The sequence below is a fragment of the Telmatherina bonti genome (assembly GCF_933228915.1).
Source record: "Telmatherina bonti genome assembly, chromosome: 20".
Lineage (NCBI taxonomy): Eukaryota > Metazoa > Chordata > Actinopteri > Atheriniformes > Telmatherinidae > Telmatherina > Telmatherina bonti.
The window spans coordinates 11,296,038-11,308,755 of NC_136618.1; the positions used below are offsets into that span (position 1 = coordinate 11,296,038).

The 12,718-nt window shown below is 39.7% G+C and overlaps 1 protein-coding gene across 1 annotated transcript in view; it reads right to left on the minus strand.

Annotated features, from left to right (window-relative positions):
* The window catches only part of mmp16a (matrix metallopeptidase 16a (membrane-inserted)), a 93,764-nt gene that overhangs the window by 70,642 nt on the left and 10,404 nt on the right, over nt 1-12,718 (minus strand). The window lies entirely within an intron of this gene.

Genomic DNA, 12,718 nt, shown 5'->3' on the forward strand with positions numbered 1-12,718 from the left:
GTGCCAAACTGTGTCAACATGGCCACAAACTGTACTAAAACCTCTCTGATTTCACCCGGCTTTAACTTATCACAGTTAGTCTTTGCAGAGATAATGTTTAAAAGTTTTACTGTGATCTGACAGAGATTTACATGAACTGGAAAATGTGGGGTTTTTTTGGCAAGCCTGCATTTTTTTTGTCATTTGTGCTCATTGGTTTATCACCAGCAACACGAGCACATCTAAACAAACCTCAGAATTATTCCTTTTACTTCTCGTGACCTTGAGGCTGCAGCGATTTGCTCGTGTCATGATGAGTGGGACATTTTCAAGCAGACAGGAACAGAGCTCAAAGTGTTTAAGTGAAAGGGAAGCGAGATCATCAGAGTGGGAATTCTGTCACATTTTCTTCAGGTTTATGTTCCCATAAAACCACAGATGCAGGTGAGGAATGCTGCTGCACAAACAAGTAAACAAAGGAAAAAAAATGATAAAAAAGACTTCATCTTTCTCCTTTCTGGACTTAAAATGATGTGATATACTTTTTTTTGTCTTTTTTTTTTTTTCCTCTTTTGTTAACAAATGCACATGTTTACTTAGTAAGTGGTACATGCTGTACTTTTATTCACTAGTTCCTGCCTCTCGGCCAATGATTGCCAGGATGATTGCCTGGCAATCCTTGCCAATGATTCCCCTCAAGCCTTATTTGGACCAAGCGGTTCAGATAATGAACGAATGAATCAATGGAGTTCAATACACAGAGGTTCAATGCAATAAACAGAGGATAAATAGAATAAAAATTCTGTTTTTGTTTATTTTAATTGTTGCATTTTTACCTTATGACAATTTGGCTTCATGGAAACTTTAATTCTGAAAAACTTGCAGCATGTTTTGGCTACTTTACATGTTCTTCTGTGTTTGACATCAGAAGGTTTACTGGAGTTTTATTGAACATCTTTCATGCTGGGACAGGTTGGGAGGCTCGGTTTGATTAAGCCGGTAATATGGCTAACATATGGTAACACCTTCATTTAACGGGGTTTGCTTTCACGCTGTACTTTACCCAAGCCGACCAAGCTGCACGCAGTTACAACAACGATGATCAAGATGAAAAAAAGCAGAAGAAAGAAGAAAACATGAAATATTCTCCCCTCACTGCAAATTAACAATGAAATGAAACCAAATGTATGTGTTTATGGTTCATGTTTTGGCTGTTTTTGCTGCCAAGTTACATCTTTACTACCGACGGCCCCTTTAGAAGAACTGCTGCAGTTCACGGGGATCCAAAGAAAACATTGTAATGTCCGAAGATTTCCAAAATGTTTTATACCGTTGCCACCGTGGTGTGAAGAGTTTCTTTGCCAGCTTGGAGTGTTTTTGGCCATCCACAGTGGTGCATGAATCACCTAAACCAAGTCAAATCCAACTGGTTTTAAGATCAATACAGTTTCTTTTGCAACATAAAGTACTTGTACTTCTACTGGTCAATGTTCGTCACGGCAAATTCTGTTAAAAAATATCCTCCAAAAGGTAAAAATACACGTTAAATGATTAGTTTCCTGTGTTTTTATGGTTTCATGTATCAATACAAAGCGGTTTGAGTATGAATGAGGACGTATTCTCCCTCCAGCAGCAGCGCAGTGCTACCTGAACCTAACGACGAGTGTGTATCGCTGAGTGAAAAGGGCAGAAGTGCAAACATCTGACACTTTACAGTGAAAAAATGTCATCTGTCTTGTCAGGGAAATGTTTTGACTTCATACAGCCGGTGTCCCCATAAGATCCAGCCTGGGGGAAGCACACCTCAGATATTTACACCAGGCAGGAGAAGAGGAATGGGGGAGTGGAGTATCGACTGGGCTTTCCCACCGAAGAGGCTTTAGGGATTTGGATAGTCCCAGCATCTCTCTCTCCTCTCCCAGTTTTCATCAGAAAAATGCTAAAGGGATTATGCATCTGCTGCATTTAGCAACGAAGATCCCACCAAGCAATAAAAAGAGAGCCAAACAGTTTTTGTTTGAAGTGTAGAAAAAGTCAAGCAACATAAAACCAGCAGAGTCTGAAAGAAAAAGCAGATTATTTTCCTCCTCATTCAGCAGCGGTGAAACCTGAGCGTCGTCCATGAATGTTGTGGAGCTCCTTCTGCTGTCTGTTCAGGACAGAATACACACCGAGGATGAAATTCACATTATGACTGAGGAGAATCCACCAAATGCCTTAAAAGTGAGCCAGGCCTTGTGTCAGACACACAGCTGCAACACAATGAGCTCTCCAGGAACTCATTACACGGGCTGCTGCTGGAATTCATACACAGAAACGAGGATTTTTCTGGTTTTAGGGTGTCATGGTACGAAGAAAACACAAATGCAGCTCATCACGGCAAATGGCTAAATATGTACAACTAATTAACTCATTTCTAAATGATCTATGTTTTATTCAAGACCGATTTTTATTCATTTGTTCGGGTCTTAAAATAAACAACAACAAAGCAAAAGCCCATAGAATGATTAATCCACTCCCGTGCTTCGTAATTAACCAGATGTTTTCTAGTCAAACTACAAGTTTCTGGCAAAGATCAAACGTTTGTTCATTTTAGTTATTTTATATTTATTTCATCCTATTTATTTATATTTCTAAAAAGTTTTGCAAGTTGACCGTAATAAATCCTTCAGAGACTCAAGGTTTTAATGATTATTTACATCTTGGTGATGCCAGAATAACCAATCAGAAGATTTGCATCCCATTAGCAAAGAGCCAAATTCCCAACTGTGCTGCGCTCATTAGCTATGTGGACTTGGCTAAATATTTAATCTATCAGATCAAAATCCATCTTATTGCAAAGATGCGGGATAAAGTGATCCGACCAGCTGCGTGTCGGAAAGATTAAATATGGCCACATTTTTGTATCTTTTTGTCTTCTGAACATTGAAATCATTTACAATCCCTAAATCTCAGTTTCCAACAAAAACGCTGCATCCACTACGGTCCCGATCTGTTACGCTTCCCCCCCATTTTCCCTGAATCACATTACGTCACATAACCCCCACATGGTTCAAGCATGTGCAGAAACATTATACCACAGAAAATTTTAAAAAAAAATTTTTTAAAATAGAATAAAAATTTTTTAAAAATTTAAATAAAACAAAAAAGATAAATAATAAAAAATAAAAACAAATAAAAATAAATAAATAAATTAATTAAAAAAAAAAAAACACAGATACCATCAGAATGAGCGTAAACGTGCTTATTTCTTCCTGCTATTAAATCACACCTCTTAACTGGACTAAAAACATTCTTTCTGATCGAGGCCGATCAGATAATCTGAGGTGTTTTATTCTGATTGGACGTTTGATCAGATCAAAAGCGCTCCACGTAAATGCATCTACTCTTTCCTTCTGTCTGATGTCTGCGTCAGAGTTTATGATAAGCTTCTGTAGTAAGATTCAACGTGATCAGGTAAAACATTTCCAGGTTTTCATGATTTTATAACCAGAGTATCGTCTTTAAATAAAACGTTGTGAGGTGGCAGTGGGTTTAATGGAAAGGCAAGTTAATCTTTAAGGCCCGTTTCAGATAAAACACCATTCAAATAGCTTCACAGAAAAACATTAAAAGCATCACAGCGCGGCGTAGAAGCATTAAAAACTAGAAAAGCGCTCAGAGTGCAAACCTCTGCTGAGGGCTACAGGTCTCCCCATATTGTGAGATGCATAATAAATATTGATCCTACATTTATCGTATCCAAATTTGCATTTTTCACTACCTTTCTTTGCCTGTTTTTTTTTTTCTCCTGTTCCCTTTTTTCTTTCAAGACATTCTCCATCATAGATGAAATATTAGCATATTTTTTCCTAAGTGCTCCGACCGTTTTTATTGGAGGAATGGTGATCCGGATCACCACCAACATTAAATCACTTCTTTCTTTTCACATTTCCAACAAGTCCTGAACATGTCATGAAAATACATCCATAACTTTGAGTTATCTTGAACACAAACAGATAAACGGCAGTAAAAACAGAAAAATAAATTAAATAAAAAGAGTCGAGGAAACACTGTAAAACGTGAAAACAGACTGAAACACAATTACAGCAAATGATTGAGGAACAGGAAGTTGTGACTGAACTGTATGAGAGTCCCACATAACAAAGGGACATGGTATCTCCAGTAACGTCTGATCTGATGGACTGTGAGCATCACAGCTCTACAACACCCAAGCAGGACATTCATCACACGCGATCCTGCCTACTGAGGAATAAAGCAGGGAACATAGTCATGTTCTGCAGCAGGTACTTCACATTCAACTCCGATCACATTTCAGATTTATGTACAAGTCACATGTCCAACCACCTCCTATCTTTGTCTTGATGTTGCAGCTTTCTCTTCTGGGTAATCCTGTCTTTTCATGTTTCTGTCCACATGAACGCTTCACTACTGGGAGGCTCCTGGATGAAGTGTGTGGAGCTGTGAGAGTCAGTGCTAACAAAGCAGGAATATGGGGCACATACAGAGTCAGACAACCTGCAAAAAGTTCTGTGCAGGAAGGAAAAAGGAAAACATGAAGACCAGTGCAACATCTGCCAGGTGAAGCTTGTAGTCTCATGGCTCCATCTCTGCAGTCAGAGGAAGGTTTGTTACCAGAAAGTTTGATGTTAAACGTATCAGTCCAGTTGTTACAGTTGCCTTAGGATCAGTTCCTGCCTTAAAATCTTTGCATTTTATTATTTCTCAACACTCAGTGTTATGTTATATATTTATTATGCCTACACACTTTGATTTTAATAGTTACTTCAGTGTGAAAGAGCTACAATGTTGCACGTTTTCATATGAAAAAAATGTACAAGGATATAATTATGAGACTGTATACACAGCTGTAAGTTTATTGAATCTATCTGCAGATTTTTTATGCTGAAGTAGTGTGTGGTGACATGGTTGGGGGGGGGGGGGGGGGGGGGGGGGGGGTTAATCTAATTTAGTTAAGTCAACTCAACTTATTATTCGAAAAGTGCTTTATGGAGCAGATTATACAAGATTTGATCTTCTTTCTGTGCCTATTTGTTCATGAAAAACAATGTAAAGTTAAACTGAACATGAAATGAACAAACAAACAAATAAATAAATAAAAATAAGTGTTAAAATGTCCGGTCTGGTCTTCACCATGGGACAGTGGAAGAAACTGACAATAAGTTTGACTTCTGAGTTTCTGACAATGAAGAAAAAGAAGAAACTGCAGGAAGGCTGAACATTACGTCAGTGAGTGATGAAAACCTGTCTCGTACCAGATTCATGGACATATGTAACAATTATTTCATTAAAAGTCAAATGCACAGATCTGTTCTGAAGATAAAGTCATGTCAGAGCAGCATGCAGCCGAAAACCACACAAACATGCTTCCACAGGTAGTAAACATCAGAAAGTAGCCAAAATCTGACTTTTTATGATGATCTGAGGAGGACAAAACCGATTGTTTCTAATCAGACCCAGCTCATTTACATATGGGAACTAAAACGGACAAAGTAAGGGGTTGACAACATTCAGATGAATTTATTGAAACCATATAAAGGTTATGCTACATTTAATATAAAAAATGTAGGACATTAAAGTAGAATCATGTAGTAGTAAATACTTTGTCTCATTATGCATTGGCCCCCTCCTTGCAGCATATCACCTCCTCGCTGGCGTCTGTTTAACATCACACCCACTTCTAAATCCTTCTGTATACATTCAATGCCACCCACCACCTCTCCCCTCCTTGTTTATATGACCTGGTCCAGATCAGCTCCCTCAGATCCTCCTACTCGCCTCATTTTTCTGCCCCTCCCCCCCCCCCCCCCACCTCGCTAACATGGGGCTTTTAGCTGCTCTGGAAGTCTTTCAGCCTTACTTCATGTATTTATTACACTCTCCAGCACTTTATCTCTGGTTTTATGTCCTTTAATCTTCTGCATTTGGATTTTATGCATAATCACCTGGATTTTTATTAAATTAATTTGTTTGTATTATTATGTACAGTGCAGTAGTGGTTAGCACTGTGGCCTCGCAGCAAAGGGGGGTTACTGGTTCGCGCCTCGGCCGGAGGTGTGGACCAAGCGGCAACATCCGGTGGTAAAAAGTGAAGCCGATGCGAGAGTGACCAAAACTGCAGTTCCCCCTTCATCCACTTGGGGCTCTAAAACAGAGCAAATCCCCATAGACTCCCATGTTAAAAAAGCCAACTTCACAGCAGAAATAAACATGTTTACAGCCTGGTTCAAAAATCCATTTTCAGTTTAATAGATCAGGTTTACCTTCATGACAACTGTGGGGGGAGTGAATTTTTTTCTAACTCGCCCATTTAAAAGTAATTTAATCTCAAAGTTCGGCATATTTAGAGGCGCGAGAGGTTCCTGACCTACTAGAATGTAGAACAACCGCGGTTTTTAGCTGGTTAACAACGTGATTCAGCTTTAGCCCGCTTACCGCCGTTAGCTGGTTAGCTCCTGTTATCTCTGGGTTAGCTCGGTTAGCTCTTAGCTACAGAAAGATCGGAGTTCGCTCGATGTCAATCATCCACCATGACGCTCACAGCCCCCCTCTCAGCTCCACCTCTTTGCCCATATTTGTATTTTCCCGGCGAGACAACACACATGCCCCTGCCAAGATGGCGATGGTAGGAACCGCCCACCGAGCTTCAATTCAGCTCTTCAGACGTCACGGAGGTTCCGTCCATCTTTTTATATACAGTCTGCGGATCGGACAATGCCCTTTCTGTGAAGACTTTGTGGGTCCTCCCACCATCAAAAAACTTGTATGTTCGGGTTATTGGCTGCTCTAAATGGTCCCTGTCAGTATGCGTGGTTGTCTGTGTTGGCGCCACGACGACCTTGCATTGGACTAAGCGGTTACGTTGGAGATAGGTGCCGATATCGGCTTTAAGATGCAACATTTCCTCTCATTCTGTGTAAAAATTTTGCAGTGAAAGTAATGAGGGATCTTTATTTATGAGGGAATTTGTGTCTTCTGATTCCTTATAGTTTTGTACTTGTTAACAAGTATTGTTCATGTTTGCCACATGTGTCGTCAGTATTACGTCTCCCTACATCTTCTTCACCTTCTCCATCTGAGCCCTCATCTGCAAGCTGATGCTTTGAGGGCTTTTTATTCTATTGTAAGGAAGCATCAGCAGTTTTAAAGCCACAACTCCAGATAACTCCTGACTGGGATGAAAGACTGCAGTCTCTACTGCAACCTGGCTGTACCAGCTGCACCAGTCTGATCTTCTGATGGTTTCAACTACTTATTTATCTAAAATAAAAGGGGAAAAATGTTTAGCTGCCATTCATTTACAACAAGCCCTGTGAACAGAGAGAGATGTGGGACTGTTACGTGAATGAATCTGCTTCTGTGCTTGCAGATTGTGCGGCCCTTATCAGATACAGAGATGCATTACAGCCATCAGGGAAACGGAGAAGCGAGGTTGTTGTTATGTCTGTCACTTAGACGTTGACAGGCTGGTGTCTCTGTGTGTGTGTGTTAGTGTGTGCATTGGGTGAGAGGTTGTTCGGAGCCCCGTATGACAGCCAGACTGAGGCGGAGGTAGGATGCGAAGGGTGAAACTGTCATGCCGGCTCTTTATATACAACACCGCAGGGAAACAGTCACACACACGGGGGGGAGAATACAGCAGAAGAGGTCAGACAGTCATCTCAAATAAATCCAGGCCAGTATGATCAGGGTGTTAAAACTGCACACAATGGCCATGTGAACATCTCGCTGTGGACGAGACTTGATTAAAAGCTCAAACATCTCACCCTGCCTGGTGACAGCGGCTCATAAAAAATGCAGCATTGCACATATGAAGGTCTAAATTTCTAAAATTCAGGGTTATGACTTGTTTTTGTTCGACTCACAAGGATAAATTGCAGGAATCTGGCAGCATATAGTCACATTCTTCTTCCAACTGCTGTTGGTGCAAACAGATCAGATTACTTGAATGAAATCACAGGATTTTGCAGGTTTGGCTCGTCCAGCTGAACAAAGTGAAGTGTTTAGATGTGAGCTTTAGATAAAAGATAACAGGTAAATAGTCCGTCAGCAACGGAGCATCATGAAGTATGGTTACCAGAGGATGCATCACTTTAAAAACACACCATAACACATCACTGCCTTCATATTAATATCTAAAACCTGCTTTAAGACTCAGCATGATCTAATAACCTTCTAAACAAACTGTTTAATCTCCTTTGGTTTTAGGGCGTTTTGGAGTCTTATATATGACGACTGCACAGCCAATCTGACCCTTAACTCTCACCACGAGATCTGGTACGAGATCTAACGCGACAGCGTCAACACTTTGCAAAATTTCTCAGAAACCGCGCAACGAAACTTTGTGGGGAAAATTTCTATCACAAGCGCACTCTTTAGGGGATTTATCGTGAGCCAGAGACAATTCTAACCTTTCAAGAAGGTTTTCAATCCAGCCGTTACGTGCAGCTTATGTGTGTAGGAACTTTTTATGTGAATTCCACCGTGCTACGTTCATGATTTATTTAATTTTGTGATTAAAAACAAGTAAATCATGTTAGTAGACCTCCTTATTTAAACTCCATGTAAACACTGATGCCTTCCTGTCGGTCTCTCAACCAATAAGATACTCAGATTTCTTCTTCTTCAGTTTTTAAGACGGTGAATCTGAGCACCGCGAGTTGAAATAGTTATCTTCCAGTATCGAAAACAAAGTAATAAAGTAAACAAAGTAAAAAGCAGGCAGGTCCAACAGTGTGGGAGTGTGAGGTGTGTGACGTTTGTCTTGTTCTAGACATAAACTATTTCAAAGAGCGGCACAAGTGACTGAAGAAGCGATGGGGAAAAACAAATGTAGTAAAAAGTAAATAATTTTGTTTATGTTAAAATGTTGGGATCTTTTTCTCCTGACAGCCAAGGCCTGAGAGTAACATATTTATAAATGAAAAAGCTTCGACATTGTTGATCTGTCTTTTTTTAATTAAATTCTGTGACATTCAATTTTCATTTTTTTCTTTATTTTTTATATTCATATAACTATTGATCTATCCATGTGGCATCATTTTAATGTAAATATTATGATTTCTCCAGGTTGTCCTAAAAAACCATGTTCATTACTTGACTGTGCATGAAACGGTTGAGATTATACATGTATTAATAGACAGCGAGGTCAGGTGGAAAAAAAAATAACAACAAATGGCGTTGGTGTTTGAAGAGTTAACGTACATCATACCTGCCCTTGTAATGATGTAGATTAATACTTCTATTACAATCTTATCATATAATCAGGTTTAGGTTCTAATGTGTCAAAGACTGTCTCTTTTTAATCATTTAAATTGTTTGCTATAGTTTCAGATCCAAAATCTAAATCCAAAAATGAGCGCTCAGAGTTTCAGCACTTTTCCTAAAAGTTTTCCTCCCTTTTTAACTCAAACTTGTGCTTTTACAACATCAGTGCCACAGAAAACCTAAAACTTGCCGCAGCTGCAGTTTCAGGATCAATACCCCCCCACAATATGAATCAAAGGGAAGCAGCCGCTCAAGGCTCGGATATATTAATACAGGACGCACTTTTAAAGATTAAATCCCCGGCTTTGATCCTTGATTCCTTCAGAGTGGTTTGTAAAAGACTTTTCAAGTCGTACATTAGCATCTTGCATCTTCGTTGGAAGACCGGGGGGAGCTAAGGTCAGTAATGATAATTTCCTATTGCTAAGATTGAAGTTGGGAAACATGACTCAGCAAAATCTGTGCTTTAATCTGCCTTGTTATAATCCCAGAGAAAAAAGATTCGCTGAATCAGCGCAAAGCTTTATCATTGTCCATATCTCTTTCAGTTTTCTTTCTATTTCTTCACTCTCTGCTGCCCACTCATCTTCCTCATCGATTCACTCTTTCACGTCATGATCTATGGTTCCCGGCGTTCTGCCGATGTCAGGATTACTGAGAGCAGGAGGCTCTGAGTCGACAGCCGTCTTCATTCAATAAGACAGAAATTCCTCCCTCTGCAAATGGGTAACGATGGAGCTTGTAAGTACAGACGCTGCTGCTGCTCCACAGAGGTGCGTTTGGTGTCGTTACAGAAGCAGGATAGTGACCACATTTCACAGAGCAACAGAACAAACATCAGGCGGACTGTAATGAGAGAAGAGGGGCGTTTCAACAGCATGAAGTGTAAATAAAGAGGTTTTCATGGTATTAACTTTAAGATCCTGCAGAAAAAGCTTTCAGATTCCCATGCAGAATCTGAGACTAATGCTATTAGAGGTGCTGAGTACTTTCTGGGAGCAGTGAGGGCCATAATGAGGTTAAACTCCTCTAAAAATCCTGGCACAGTTGAAGTGGAAAGATAAGGAGTCCAACAGCAATGCTTAATGAAGACTTAGATCTCTGAGATGCAGCAGTGCCTATTTTTGAGGTTTTTCACACCTAATTTCACTTCAATACGATCCTGCCCTGGTCACACGTCCCTCCTTCACACAGAAAACATCTCCCTATCACCTCTGTCATAGTACAGAAAGTAGAGCTTTAGTAGTTTGCTCATAGTAAACTTTACAGTACTTTAAGACCCTGTTTTTAATTAATTTATTCATCTGTTGCATTATGTTTTGTAATTTTTAGAAATAACAAATAAATAAGCTTGCTGACCTCCAAGTTGCTCCATATTCTAAGTTTAAGAACAGAACCTGCATAAAAACTCCAATAAACTAGCAGCAACAATGCAGGTTAAGCAGGAGTTAAGTACCGTACACGTATGGATACTTACATCTGTGTTATTAAACGAGGCACAGATCACGGTTCAGGTACACTAAAAGGTTTTCTCTGTGCATTTGCACACTCTTTTCAGAGGAAATTACAATTTTCTATTTCTCTTGGGTGCTCATCAAAAACACAAAACCTCTTTCAGGCAGCGAGTGGTCTCAAACAAAGAATAAAACCAGGGACAACATTATCGAAGCCACTTCACATCAAGGAAAGCAGAGAGGTTCAGAGCCCTGGAGTGACTCAGATGCCCCAATCCAGAAGCCCAACACGGGTTGTGAACTGATGTGAACTCAGTGTTCGCTACCTGAAGAGCAAAGGACGGGATAGTTAACCGTCAAAGAGGCAGGATCACTCTATTATGGATGAGAAGCGGCCAGTCGGCATGGCAACATGCAAAAAGCATGCAGCGACTGCTGATGGTGACGTCTGTCGACTGATCAGCTGATTACAGCCGGGTCCCATCAGGCTACAGGACAGCGTGCCACCTGTGCTGCAGATCACATGTGCATTAATTGTTCATGGCGAGCCGAGAACATGAGTTGGCTTCAGTCAGGGGGACGAGGGGGGGGGCATCAGGGGAGAGATCATGTAACAAATCAGAAGTCAGGTCCACGTAGCCTTTCATGGCTATAAACTCCATCCTTCAAACAACTTGGAGACCTGCTGTGTCCAGACAAATGCAGGATTTGTGGCAACTTTGCTTTTTATAAGCCTTTATGTCGCCTTTGACGCCAGTAAACGTGTGTGTGCTGAACTAATGATGCATGTCACTGCAGCAGGTTTCAAAAAGTAAATATCCAGACATGTAACCTGCTAAACACCTGCAGGCCTGTGGTTGCTACTTCTAATCTTTATTTTATTTCATTATATCCAGCTTTTTTTTTTTTCTCATATATTTGCTATAATTCATTCTTATTTCTGTGTTTTTCTTTTGCTTATTTATTATCTACCTTTATTTATCATTTGTATTTCATTTTATTCTAATCTGTTGTCTTCCCCCTGAAGCTTTTACTATGTTTTGTTTATTTTAACATAACTGGATAAATTTAGTTTTTTCTCTGTGGAGCAGGTCGAAGGTAAGCAACAACGCCAGCGCTTCAATGTGAAAGCAAATGTGGCAAAATGAACATTTTTTGAAGTAATTAGCTAAAATAAGTTAACAAATAAATTAAAATTAATGCCTAACTTATTTTTAAAAAATGTCAATAATAAAAGAACATTAAGCTATTTCAATTAAAGAGTTTTGCTAAACTCAAAAACAAAGACAAACTGTGGTGGAGACGTGGCGGTGATGTGGACCCAGATGTAGGATGACAAGACAGGAGGCAGAGGTAATGCTGAAGGTGGTCTTTAATAAACTGAACACAGGGAAAACTAGACAACGAACTCTCAAATGGAAACTGAAACCAACAGGTAAAAATACAGGGAGACACAGGTGTAATGGAAGAGTTAAAGGAATCCAGGTGAACTAATTAACAGGAAAGGGGGAAAAAAAAACACAAAATAAAACAGGAAACCATGAGACAACATAAACTTCACATCATGACACAAACAGCCAAACAGAGTCGTTACACGCCAGTCTCACAATAATAAATCTTACAGGAATCAGAAAGGACGAAGGTTTGTTTCTATTTACTATTTACTTGCTAAAAAAACCCAATGGAGCATGACACTCAACCAAAAACAGGAACTTGTGGCACGATTCAGCTGGTTGACTCGTCCGTCCCAACACACCTCAGTGTAGCATCTCTGGTACCAGAGATACTAGTGTTGTAACAATATGCTTTTGCCCCGATTAGATTCGATTCCGATTTTTTTTAGGTGCTGATTTGATTTAAATTGGTATTCTCATGATTCCCTAATATTTCTGATTTTTGGAGATTAAAAACAAAAAAAAAATGTAGAAAACTTTTTTGCTTGTCTTTTTTTTTTATTTCAATGAGAGAAAAAAACAACACAGTAGCCAGATTATTAT